The 13,955-nt window shown below is 36.9% G+C and overlaps 1 protein-coding gene across 1 annotated transcript in view; it reads right to left on the bottom strand.

Annotated features, from left to right (window-relative positions):
* LOC150085565 (N-acetyltaurine hydrolase) overlaps nucleotides 1-13,955 on the bottom strand; it is a 121,652-nt gene that overhangs the window by 43,073 nt on the left and 64,624 nt on the right. The gene's annotated exons all lie outside the window — the stretch shown is intronic.

Here is a 13,955-nt window from a genome sequence, read left to right as displayed (position 1 = left end):
GCTACAGAGGCACCTTGAGCTTCTGGTAACAGTATATAGTAATGATAGGAGTTCTGTACATAAAATGGGTGAATTTGAGCTTCTGGTTTGTTTGTTTGTTTGTTATTTGATTTTTAGGAGCATTAGCAACTAAGGCCATATTGCTCTGGGGATATGCAGTGGTCATTCTCTGATCTTTCCGCATCCTCCATATTTGGTGGTCATGGGCTTGAACCCCAGTCTAATCACTGAAGCGTGTGCTACGCACTGCTGCTCCTTCCCACCTGGCTATGGAGGCACCTTGAGCTTCTGGTAACATCAACTACTGCTAATATTTTACATATATCCGAAACATGGTGCCATCCCAAGATATGGAGTGAAATATTTCATTAGATGAGTACAGTGTATTCAGGAGAGAAAGAGAGAGACAAGGGGGGGGGGGGAAACGGCTGCTAATAAAAAGCTGATAACAGAAACAAGATTGTTCCAAGAACTGGAGTGGGCCAGTAAATTAGAATGGCATATAATGGGGGATTTTAACTTTCCAGATACAGGCAGTTCTCGCTTTACGAGTTTTTTTTTTTTTTTACCAAGTATCAAGTGTCAACAAAATCGAAAATATGAAGATTAATTGCGAAAAATGAATGTAAACATTCAAAAATAATGCATTTCAAATCACATGCGAAGCTATACAATACAGTGTACCCCGCTTTACGATATTAATCAGTTCCAGAGACACCATTGTATCGTTAAAATGTCGTAATGTCGTTAAAATGTCCCAATAACATATTGTTTTTTTAACATATTCGTTTTTTTTAACATATTCGTTTCAAGATCTCAGAAGTTGAAATTTTCACTGTATAACTAAGCTATTTATCTCTCTAAAATGTCATTCTTAAGGTCACGAGCGTGACCTTAAGGCCATATAAAAGGTCGTGAGCCTGGTTTGTAAATTGTATTAGTTACCAATTCAAATCATTAAAATGCATACACTTTCATCGTTATCATATGTTCCGTTATAAGAATCAATTTTAAAAGCCTTTGTGATATTTTTCTAAAGCACATTTCTGGAGGTAACAACCATAAAACAATAAAAACAATTTGCACTTTCCAGTAATAAACTGGCAAGTGCAAAAGTAAAAAAAAAATGAAAAGTACTGCATATGGGTAGAAGTAACCCCAGAGATAATACACTTAAGGTGGTAGAAAATGAAAAAGACCTGGGAGTGATTGTGCAGTCAGATATGAAGTTTTCTGAGAAATGCAGACAGGCTGCCAGGGCAGGTCATGGGGTTTTGTCAATGATACACAGGAATTTTGCTAGCAGGGAAAAGAAGGTGATTGTCCCTCTGTATAAGGCAATGGTTAGGCCACACCTTGAGTACTGCTTACAGGTCTGGAGCCCTCATTTTAGGAAGGATATAGATTTGCTTGAGCATGTACAGAGAAGGGCAACAAGATTGGTGAGGGGAATGAAGGGAACCTCTTATGAAGAGAGGCTTAAGTTCTGTAAATTGCAGCGGTTGGAGACTAGGCACCTGCGAGGTGATCTGATTGAGGTGTATAAAGCTTTAAATGGGTTGAGTATGCCGAATTCTGATGGAATTCTTCCACTTGTTCAGATTATGAACCTGAGGGGGCATAAATTCAAATTGGGGAAAGACAGATGTAGAATAGATGTGCAGAAATTTGCCTTTAGCCAGTGGGTGGTTAATTGCTGGAACAAACTTCCGTATGTCGTGTCATTGTGGAAGTTGATAGGTTAAATAAATTTAAGGAGGAACTGGACAAACATTTAGAGGGAATTTTTGTGTAAGTTTTTTTTATTTTTTAATTTTATTTTTTGGTTGATGCTGCATAAGCTCATACACATGCTTTCTTGCATCACATGCCACTACTGCTACTACTGCTACTATTTTTGAGAATGTAACCCTATTTTTAACCTTATGTCTATGTGAAATAAATTCCTGCTTTACGAGTTTTCGCTTTATGAGCGTGCGCTAGGAACAAATTAACTCATAAAGTCCAGAACTACCTGTACTGACTGGAACCTGTGGGCTGGGTACCCACACAAAGGCAAGATGTTTGTGAATTTATTGGATGACTGCATCCAATTTCTTCAGCAACATGTTAAAGAGGCAAAGAGAAAGCTTAATACTCTCTATCTGATTATCAGCATTGATTCATGCATTAAGAATCTGCAGATAAAAGAACTACTAGATGGCAGTGATCACAGTGCAATGATGTGGGATTTGCTTAAAGATGTAACTACCATCAAGGGTAAAGGGAAGGGTTTTTGCCTTCATAAAGGTGACTACAGTGGTCACAGACAGTTTTTAAATTCTATACAATAAGAACAACTAATGATGTTACCATCAGCTAATTCTAAATGGGAAGCATTCAAGGAATTAATCTTGGAAGCTACTAGGCTTTTCGTACCAACTAAGAAATAAAGTTCTAGGTTTAGGACTAAATGTATATCAGATGAACTAATGACACTAGTGGCAGAGAAGAAAAATGTGTGGGATGCATATAAATTATGAGGTGACACAGAAGCCTATGGCAGATATAAGCTAGTCTGTAATCAAGTCACAAAGGAGGTTAGGCAAGAGAAGGCTGATTACAAATAATCCTTGGCAAAGGATGCAAAGAAAAACAGCAAAGACTTCTTTACTTATGTAAACTCTAGAAGGAAGGGGATGAATCAGATTTTTACTTTATCTACATTTTTCATCTGCATTCACACACGAGAGGGCGCTGACTCTCTTTAAAAATTACAGCTGTGAATTACAGGCTTCGAAAAAGCGATAAGTGTTTGCCTTTTTATTTACCTAATTGTTATTTTATATTGTACTTTACACGTAGTCTTATAGTTATTGTTATGCTGGTTATTTTTTTTTTTTTAATTTAGATAAAGAGTTTTTGTAGACTACTACTTAATATACATAAAACCGTTATTTTGTTCGAAATCTTGCAGCCACTGTTTTTGTATAGAGTAGTAGGGAATTCAAATTTTTAATTGTGATAACTAGGCAACTCTAACATATAATTATATAGCATAATACGCATCACTGCATTTAGGATTCTATTAGATAGCATAGTATTCACAATTAATTAATTTATTTATTGATCTTATTAATTTAAAATATCATGCCCCAGACCAGAGCAGCAAAGCAACGGGCACAAAGTGGCAGGAGTGCTGTGACTCGGGGGAGAACTGAGGGAGACAATTCTCCAACGCATCACAGCCTAAAAAAATGCAACTTGTGAAATGTTTGCCGAACTCTCTGGAATAGAACATGATCTATCCAAGGAGGATGTCTCTGTGTGTGTGCCAGATGCAGAGAGTGTCTCGAAATTAGGCATCAACTCAGCGTTCTACTGAGCGTCTATGAGAGCTTGAGGTGTAGGGTAAATGCCCTTGAAGAAATTAATATGAGGGGCCTGTCAAGCTCTGTCAAGGGGGAGCATTGTCGAGGCCACGTTATGTCAAGGATCTGGGTATATTCTTACCGTGTGTGTGTGTGCCATATCCAAAAATTTCATTACTTTATACAGCATGTTCCCCCCCCCCTGCTTTTTCTTAATATTGAATACAATATTAAGAAAAAGCCATGAATTGTCAAACTAATAGAGTAGGGTGTCCAATTTGGAAGAACACAAAACCGGGACACTTATCTTATGGCATTGTTATCGGGGGGAGGGGTAATCTTTCTCCCCTTCCCCGATAAAAAAAATGTGCGATAATGTAAAAAAAAAAAATGTGGAAATTTTGTTTTTAATAAAAGACTTTTTTTTTTCCCATTTTTATTTTTAAAATGTAGAATGAACAAAAACAGAATACAGTTGTTAAATCTGAACAACAAAATTTATGCAATAAATATGAAAACTATTTTTTATTAATATATTTAGCAGAACTCTTCACGGCATTTAACAGAGATTCGTTATTTTAAATTTTATTCTTAAAATCTGTGCAGTTTAAGTCCCTCAAATTAAAAACAGGTAATAATTGCATTAACTGTACTTATCTCTAACCTATTACGCTCACCAGTCCATTGTATTTCCATTAAAGAAAATATTCGCTCGCAGCTGGCGGTGTGACCTGGAATTGCAAATAAATATGAACATAATCTAATAAACTCGCTCTTTTGTTCAAGGTATTCTATTTTTTTTAAGTAATGTTGTCCATTTTTCAATACAACTCAATGTATTCCATTTCTTATTATTTTCGATTTCATTTATGGCAATTTTTTTTAAAACTCCAAACTGATCACATTATAAATTTTCATCAAGCTTAATTTCAATTTTTTCGAATGATTCCAGAGAATTGGCTATATCCCCCCATTTCGGAATGTTTTTCATTAGATACAGTTTAAGAACTGGAATTGTTCTAGGGGTTTCTCGACCAATTTTCTAAATAATTTTTAGCTGTCGAATAAAAATCTATGATTTCGTTTTTAAACTTATGAACTTTTTGGTTTTCTATATCATACTGAATAATTTTTCTATCCTCAAATGGCAGAAATTGATCAGATATTCTATTATCTAACATCTTAATCGTTTCTTCAACAATAATTTTAACCACTAAAATAGTTATGTTTGCTTTTTCAATTTTTAGTATCTGGTTATTGAAGAAACTGAGAAAGCTGTGGGCAGTCCACAAATATGCTTCTCCCAATGGATGATTAAAAAATTTCTCAATAAAAACGAGATGCTTTTCCTTGGATAAAAAAAAAAAGATTTTAAACCTTTGAAAATTTTTAAAATGCGTTCAATGGCAGGAAATAATGACAACCAGTGAGTTTTAGAGTGAGAGAGTAATTTTTTATACTCTATATCAACGGTAGCACAAAATTCCTTTAAACGTTCCATTCGAACAATATAAGTGTGAAAGTAAGAAAATATTTTTATAACTACCAATTTCACGTCAACGGATAGTCTTCCTGCTCCCAATTGAGCAGAATTATGAAATATGTGTACTATACATCCAACATCTTTGATATTGGAATTAACTAAATTTTGGAGTCGAGAAAATACGTTGCATTGGCCTCTTCTGTTGGTCCTTCCAAAATTAACATTCGTATTGTCAGCTCCGAATGCAATACACTTTTCTTTGGGGATATTATTTTCCTTCAGAGAAGTAAGGATGTAGTTGGCAATAGTTTCTGATGTCTCATCAGATAAACAATTTGTTTTAAGAAGCTTAACTCGCATACCATTTTTCTTATTGAAATAATGCAATAGCAATGGAAATACTTTCTCCGATTTATGGTTGCTTGCATCGACGGAAATTCCAAAGAATTCAGTACTACTGACATCTTTTAAAACTTCATTAAGTGAATAAGGAGCCAGTATATTCTTTATTAGTGCAATTGTTTGTTTTCATTCGTGCACTATAAAAATTTTGCGCAATTTTTGAGTCATTAAAAAGTTGACCGAAAAGGCTTGAGGAGCAATCAGCACTTCAAAACGACTGATGATGTTTAATTAAATGATATGTCATCGTAAGTTCAGCGATGGCAACCTTGTCATGTTCATTTGAATTTTCTTTGACAAAGAAGTGTTCCAATTTAGATGATGATGCAGTTGCTTGAAATTTCATTGCGTATTTTTTTGAATTAACGTGATCTTTGGGCAGTAATCCAAATATCACATCTCCCACCATGACTTATGTTGATAAAACATGAGCACATTCTGCATTCAGCCTCATTTTCGTGCCTTCCCTTTTTTTATAAAACTCCATTCTTTCTGGAAGTCCTCTTTGAAAAGAGGACTAATTTAAAAAACTTACACAAAAACTCACTTATCTTTATCTATAAACTGATCAGGCAACGTGCACTGAAAATAAAGGAAGAAAACACACGTCTGAACATCCAAATCACTGAACTTAAACTAAGTCGCATGAAATGAAACTGAACATGTAACATCGCACGTGCATACACGAGAAATGAAGGCCTGCCAATCAATGCTAGACACCACTTCCTTGATTATACGGATTAAGTTTTTTGACCATTATAAAGTTTATAGTGAAGTGGCCGCAAACCGGCGGTGAACAGGTGACATACAGGCTGTAACTGAAGACGCGATTGAAGACAATTCTCCGAATTCTGCTACTAATTTTTTATTGTAAACAAATAAATTTGTGCAAAATTGTTCATGATAAGAAACTGGGACATTTAAGTGTCCCGAAAAAAAAGTTTTGGGACACCAGGACAGTTTCACATAAACCGGGACATATGGACACCCTATAATAGAGTAAGCTTATCTGCGAAAAGATCTAAACCTCCCAAACATTTCCTAGTTCATTTCACAAATATACATGGTCTCAATTCTAATCTCAATGACGTCCATTTCCACTTGCAGTCTGCCAAACCCCATGTACTTTTTCTGACAGAATCTCAGTTATAGGTTCATTCAATTACTGCCTATCTCAGTTGCCCAAATTATTCGCTGTATGATTCCTATCGCCTCAAAGGTGGTACTTGTGCATATGTCCATTCTGATATTCCCTGTCAGAGACTTGGTAATTTGGAATCTCCTCTCTTCGACCTTCTCTGGCTTAAAATCTCTCTACCTCGTTGTGTCAAATTCATCTGTTGTCTCTACCATTCTCCCAACTCCACTAATCACTTGGTGCTCTTTGACTTCCTCTCTTTGCAACCTGACTTTCTCCAGTCCAACTTTCCTAACAGTGAGGTAATTTTAATGTTCACAACTCCAGCTGGCTTCCATTTTCTAGTCAAAACTACCAAGGCTGGTCGAGATGCTGCAGCTTTTGCAATTCCTAATGACCTTGCACAGATTGTTCATTTACCTACAAGAATACCGGACAATCCTAACCAAACAGCCAACAAGCTTGATCTTTTTCTCACAAACAACACTTCTAAGTACATGGTCGTAGTGAGTGGTCCTTTAGGCACCTCAGATCACAACATGGTGATTGTCTCTTCTCCAATGGAGCCTTTATCTCATGGCTATTCCAAACCTTGTGTTGTTTGGAATTACAAGAATGCCAAAATGGGATGACCTGCAAGATTTCTTTTCTTCTTTTCCTTGGTCAGATTACTGTTTCAAAACTTCTGATGTCAATGTTTGCTCAGATCATGTCAGTTAAATTATTCTTGTAGGAATGGAATCCTTTATTCCACACACCACTTTAAAATCTCGTCCTTTAGCTAAACCTTGGTTTTCCAATAAATGTGCTAAGGCTGTTCAGGAGACGAGCGTTGCATATTGTAATTGGCTTGTTTCCAATTCTTCAGTTTAAATTTCTGCCTACACCAAAGCTTGCAACAATTGTAAAGCAGTTATTAATCAGTCCCAAATAGACTAAGAGTAGAAAACTTGCTTCTTGCCCTAATGGTAGCCGAGCATTCTGGTCTCTTGCCAAAGCTATTGGCCACAACTTTTGCCCATCTTTGCTCCCATCTCTGTCAACACCAGATGGTTCTGTTCTCACTTCAGCCAAGAATAAAGCTGACCTGTTAGCATCCCATTTTTCTTCTAACTCATGTACTAATGATCTTGGTAAAACACTTCCCACCAGTCCCAACACACTCCATTCAATGCCTCCTGTGGTTTTCCGTCAAAAGGATGTCAGAAGGATTTTGACTAATCTTGATGTAAAGAAAGTTCCAGGTCCTGATGGTATTTCTCCACTTGTTCTCAAAACCTGTGCTCTTGAACTTACTCCTGTTCTTTGCAGCCTTTTTTCACTTTCTTATTCCAAAGGTGTTTTTTCTTCTGCTTAGAAATTTGCTCATATCCAGCCAGTTCCTAAAAAGGGTGACAAATCCGTCCCATCCAATTATCATCCCATTGCAATTACTTCTACTCTTTCTAAAGTAATGGAGAAATCAATTAACCGCCAACTCTTAAACTACCTAGAAATCTTCCATCCGATCAACGATCACCAGTATGGATTCCATCAGTGTCGATCCACTGGTGATATTCTGGCTTATGTTACCCATTTATGGATTAATTCAATGGAAAAGTTCAGTGAAATACAAGCAGTTGTTCTTGACATCTCAAAGGCTTTCAATCATGTTTGGCATAAAGGTGTTCTAAACACGCTTCCATCTTATGGTTTTCCAATTGTTTTTTGTAATTGGTTATCCAGTTTTCTCTCTGATCGCTCACTGAGGATGATGGTAGATGGCTCTCTGTCTTCTAACTTCTCCACTAAAAGGAGAACTGAACCTTGGGGTGGTGTCCCCCAAGGTTCAGTTCTTTCCCCCACTCTTTTCCTCTTGTATATTAATGATCTTCTTCCATTGACTGGAAATCCTATCCATAGTTTTGCCGATGATAGCACATTGCACTCCACTTTCCATTTTGAGAAACCTTGTCCTGCTCAATCAGCTTCAACTTCTCGAATATCTGATACCAATTCCTTAAATGCCGATCTCCAGGTAATTCTCCAGTGGTCAAAGACAACTTAGTTGATTTCAATCCTTCTAAAACTCAGTCTTGTCTTATATCTCGCGAAAAGGATTCTTACGCTCCTATGCTTATCTTTGGTGACACTCCGATTTCTAGTCAAGTTGATATATCTCTTTTGGGGATTACCCTGACTTCTAATCTCTCTTGGCACAAGCACATTACAAATATTGCTTCCTCTGCATCTAAAAAACTCGGTTTTCTCTTTCGCTCTTGGCATTACTTTTCTTACAAACAGCTGTTCACTCTGTACAAATCGCAATTCCACCCTACCATGGAATATTGTTCCCACATCTGGAGCAGTGCCCCCCCCAAAAAAAAAACCTCACTCAGGCTTCTAGATTCCATTCAGAAGAGGGCAGTTAGATTAATTAATGACTCCTCTCTAACAGAGTCTCTCCACTTGCTGTCTCATAGACATACTGTTTCTTCTGCATGCCTTTTCTACAGATACTTCCATGGGCACTGTTCTTCTGAATTGGCTTCTATTATTTAAGCTCTCTCTTTCAAAACAGTTTGAACATGTGCCACCACCAGCCAACATCTATTTACTGTCCAACTTCAAACTCACAGGAACAATTTTCATCTTTCTCGTTTATTCATTCAACTGCTGTTTTCCGAAACAATCTTCCTTCGTATGTATTTCCTGAAAATTATAGTCTACAGAAGTTCAAATCTAATGTCAACAAATATCTTCTTTCGTCTTCTCAACCTCCAACCCAAGCACAGTACCAAGTACTATAGGTTCTAATACCTCTCGTGTTTGGGGTTTTCATTAAAAAAAAAAAAAAAAAATTTGGGTCTTTCCAATTGTTGTGAATGACAAGGGTGGGAGAAGCAACTCCAACTTCTTCCTGGAGAATTATAGTCTTGGGGGAGAAGTGACTGGCAGGTGAGGGCCATGCAAGACTCCACGCAGGCACCTCTTTGCCGGGACAACTCCAGCTTTGAAAATTGTTAAAAAATACTTCTACTCGCAAAATTTTTAAATTACCTTTATAAAATTATTAACTAACTATTTAGCAACCTTTTTTGTCACCAAAAGGAGAGTTACTTAGTACAAAGAAGTGCACTATCGAAGTGCAATAAATAATTGGTTTTTTAAGTTTAACACAAAAAGTAAATGGTAGATTTCAATCAGAATAGTTTTCTCTTGATAAGCATTGAAAAACGCATAGCTAATGTGATTTTTAAATTTTTAGCTCCATTAGCGACAGAAATAGAGGGGGGGACACAAAAATTACATTTTCGTCTGGGGCTCCACCTTTTTTAATAATAAAAATATTTTAAAATTGTATTTTAAACCTATTCATTAAGCTCTTTCCAACGATATATAATAAGCTATAGGTTTTCAACAACATTTTTGTCCCCCCACATTTACCCCCCCCCCCATTTCTCAGACAAATTTTTGTCAACAACGATCAATATGGCTTTATGTTGGCCCACATGATGTTCAAACCCATGCAAAATTTCAAGGCAATAGGTTGAGTGGTTCCAGAGACACAATGGTGTGACACACAAACGGACAGACAACCAAGTGACATTATAAGAGTCCTTCGTTAGACTACAGACCCTAAAAACAGTAATTAAATAATGGAAAAGATAAAAATATTTTACTGCTTTCTCATACATAACATGTTTTCCATATCCCTCCCTTTATATTACTTCATCATTAATTCCTTTACCATTACATAATATATAATGGTAAAGCATAATTATCATTAATCAAGTATAGAAGCACAGTGCTAGTTCAACAAAGGTAAAGAAATAGTTTGAGAAATAATGCTCACACTGCTTTCCATATTTCTGCCTATTCTACCAAGTGATAATGAGGGAATCACAGTTCCGAAACTGGTCATAACAGTGCCTTTGTAGTTTTTAATGAATAATAGATTCACTTACTAATAATAATATTTGATTAAAAACAATATAAACTGATTAAAATATAGCTACTTTAGACTGACTCATGGATAACTTCTCCATTGGAAGCTCCTCTTTTACTGCTTTCTCATACATAGCATGTATGACAAAGCAGTAAAAAAAAAGCTCCTCTTTTTGGTCTTCTCTGGCTTAAAATCTTTCTATCACTTCTGTCAAATTCATCTGTTGCCTCTACTGTTCTCCCAACTCCGCTAATCACTTGGAACTCTTTGAAACTTGATTTTCTCCAGTTCAACTTTCATAACATGAGGTTATTTTCCTTGGTGACGTTAGTGTTCACAACACCAGCTGGCTTCTTTTTCTAGTCACACGGACCCAGCTGGTTGAGATGCTGAGGCTTTTGCAATTACTATGAGCTCGCACAGATTGTTCATTTAATTACCAGAATACCAGAGACAATCCTAATCTAAACCTTGGCTTTCCAATAAACGTGCTAAGGCTGTTCAAGATAAGAATGTTGCAAATTACAACTGGCTTGTATCCAAATATCCAAGTTCATTTTCTGCCTGCACCAAAGCTCGAACAATTGTAAAGCAGTTATTAATCCAACACCTGTTCTGTGTCACCTTTTTTCACTTTCTTATTCCACAGGTGTTTTACCTTCTGCTTGGAAATTTGCTCATAGCCAGTTGTTAAAAAGGGTGATAAATCTCTCCCATCCAATTATCATCCCATTGCACTTAGCATTAGTTGAAGCATATGATGCAAGAAAGCAAGCTTATATAGCATCAGCCAGAAAAATAAAAAAAAAAAAACCTTCCCTTTTCACCCATTCAGTCACTCCAAACGTTTGTCTAGTTCAGCTTTCAATTTATTTAGTATTAGCATTGGTAATGGTCGCATGGTGCAAGAAAGCCTATGGCTTATGCTGCACCAGCCAAAAAAAAACCTAATAAAACAATAATAAAAAAAAATAAAAAAGTAATAATAATTAATAAAAGAAAAAGAAATTAAACCTATCATCCTATGCACTTCCCTGACCCGAAGGTACTATCCAGATGACCTTTGAATTTCCACAAACTGTCAGCCTCTACCACCCATGTAGGCAACTTATTCCAGTAATTTATAACTTGCTGGCTAAAATAAAACTTCCTGCAGTCCAATCTAAACATTTCCCCCCATAACTTCAATTTATGTCCCCTAGTTCTAGTATCATTTATAATCTTGAAAATTTCATCCTCATTCATTTTACTGATGCCTCTCACAGCCTTAAACACCTCAATCAAATCTCCTGTAAGGTGTCTAGTTTCCAAACCCTGCAACCCACATATTCAAAGTCTTTCTTCATAAGGATGCACTTTTGCCGATCTCACCAGGTGAATTACCCGTCATTGCACCCTTCAAGAAGCTCGATGTCTTTCTTTAGGTGCTATATACTATATACTATAGGTTCTAATATCTCTCGTCATGCTTGAAGTTTTCATAAAAAAAAAACACAGTTATTTCTAAAGAGCCTAAGCGCTGTCACTGTCACCGCAGAAGGATCAACATTGTTACTGCACCCAGCAGTACAGGCAGAAAAAATACAGAATGCAGTGTGAAATACTGTAATTATTTCCAAAAATAATTATCACGATAATGTTTATTAGTTAAGTAAGAAATACACAGTAATATGTTTTATACAAATATGCTATCCAAAAGTTCCCAAAATGTATTTATAAAATAAATTAGACTCACCTTGGGTCTTATTCGCCACCATCACCTTCGAAATAGTCCCCTTCAGAGTGTAAACACCAATCCCAAGACTTCTCCCATGATTTGAATGCATCCTGAAAGTCCTTCATCATAGTTTTCAGCACCACCTGCAATTTTTTGGATATCCTCTACACTGTCAAATCATAGACCTTTCGGCTTGATTTTCATTCTTGGGAAGAGGATGAAGTCGCAGGGGACTTAGTCTGGCAAATAAGGGGGGATGGGGAATGATTATCATGTTGCTGGATGCCAAAAATACTGCAGAACAATGAGAGATGTGTGACCTAGCACATTGTCATGATGAAGCACCCAGTTCTTTGTGAGCCTATTCTCTGGATGTTTCCTCCTGACAGCTTCCCTTAACTGCCTCAGGATGTTGCAGTAAAACTTTGAGTTGGCGGTCTGGCCAGGAGGGATGAATTCCTTATGGATAATCCCATCAATGTCCAGATCAGCATGGACTTCACACTGCTCCTCACTTGTTGGGCTTCCTTCGGTCTGGGCAAAGATTGGATGATTGTTGCTTGGTTTCTGGGTTATACCCATATACCAAACTCTCGTCACCAGTGACAAACATAGAAAGGAAGTTTTGATCACTCCTGGACCCGTCCTTGAAGATCTCTGATAACTTCCATGCGATACTGCTTTTGGTCTTCATTCAGTAACCATGGCACAAAATTGGCCGCATTCCTTCTCATGTTCACTCGTCTGACAAAATCCGCTGACAAGTACCGTACGATAGTCCTACAATGCCAAAAATGTTGTGGATGGTCCACGTGCAGTCTTCACAGATCGCTGACCAAACTTTTGCGGCATTTTCCGTGGTACTGCTCGATGATGGACACCCAGAGCGATCGGTGTCATCAACTAATATTCGACCGTTTTTAAAATGGTTAAACCAGTAGTAGGTCTGCATCTGGCCTAAAGCATTGTCACCAAAAGCTTGTTTTGACTTCCTATGAGTTTCTGCTGCTGATGTATCATTAAGAAGGAAACAAAACTTGATGCAAGCACGTTGCTTGCTCACATCAGCCATAGCAACAGTCGCAAACTACGCAAAACACACAGCCAAAGAACTGCACATAAATATTCAATGACTCTATCCAGCCCAACACCACATGGCACACTGATTCACAAATGATGCATGCAGTGTTACCTAGCGCCACAAGTCCTTACTAGACATAGTTCCCGTGCAACATTCAAATTTCGGGGACCATTTGGGTAGCACCTCATATTATTATCATTAGTCATATGGTGCTTGGAAGCCTGAGGCTTTTGCTGCACCAGCCAAAAAAAAATTTCTGAATTACCCTGAGAGAGAGAGAAAACAAGAGTCAGAAGTATAAGGGAATCACCAAGAAAGAGAAGAATGATGATATCCTGCTCAAGACCCTGGGTGTGTCAAGCCCATACTCAACCACATGTGAGCCCCTGGAGTATATATCCTTTTCACTCTATAACAGCAGATCAATAGCAGCATTTTTAATAAACCCTTGCTTGATTAACATTGTGATTAGTCATTTGTCCTTCTCATTACTTATTTGTGTGAGTCTATTAAAAATTAATGGTCATTTCAATATTTCTACTTTTAAAAGTTAACTGTACTTCCTTTTCTGATATATAAGAAACAAAGAAAAGTAAGCAAATTTCTGAAGTATACCTAAAAATTTATAAAAACAAATGCCATATTTACAAAAATGCTAAATGACAAAGCATTTGAAAATGCATGCGATGCTCAACCTACACATTATACTTGGTCTTTAAAAAAATACACTTTCTTTAAGAAAGTGTATTTTTTTAAAGAGGACCAGTATTTACATTAAATTTTGTGCTTGCCCCCATTACACTCACTCACTCACTCTCTCTCTCTCTCTCTCTCTCTCTCTCTCTCTCTCTCTCTC

Source organism: Mastigoproctus giganteus, chromosome 5 (assembly GCF_048544385.1).
Source record: "Mastigoproctus giganteus isolate SK-2022 chromosome 5, ASM4854438v1, whole genome shotgun sequence".
In the NCBI taxonomy this organism is placed as follows: Eukaryota; Metazoa; Arthropoda; class Arachnida; order Uropygi; family Thelyphonidae; genus Mastigoproctus; species Mastigoproctus giganteus.
The sequence above is the reverse complement of the archived record's forward strand: the minus strand, read 5'-3'. Positions and strand labels throughout refer to the sequence as shown.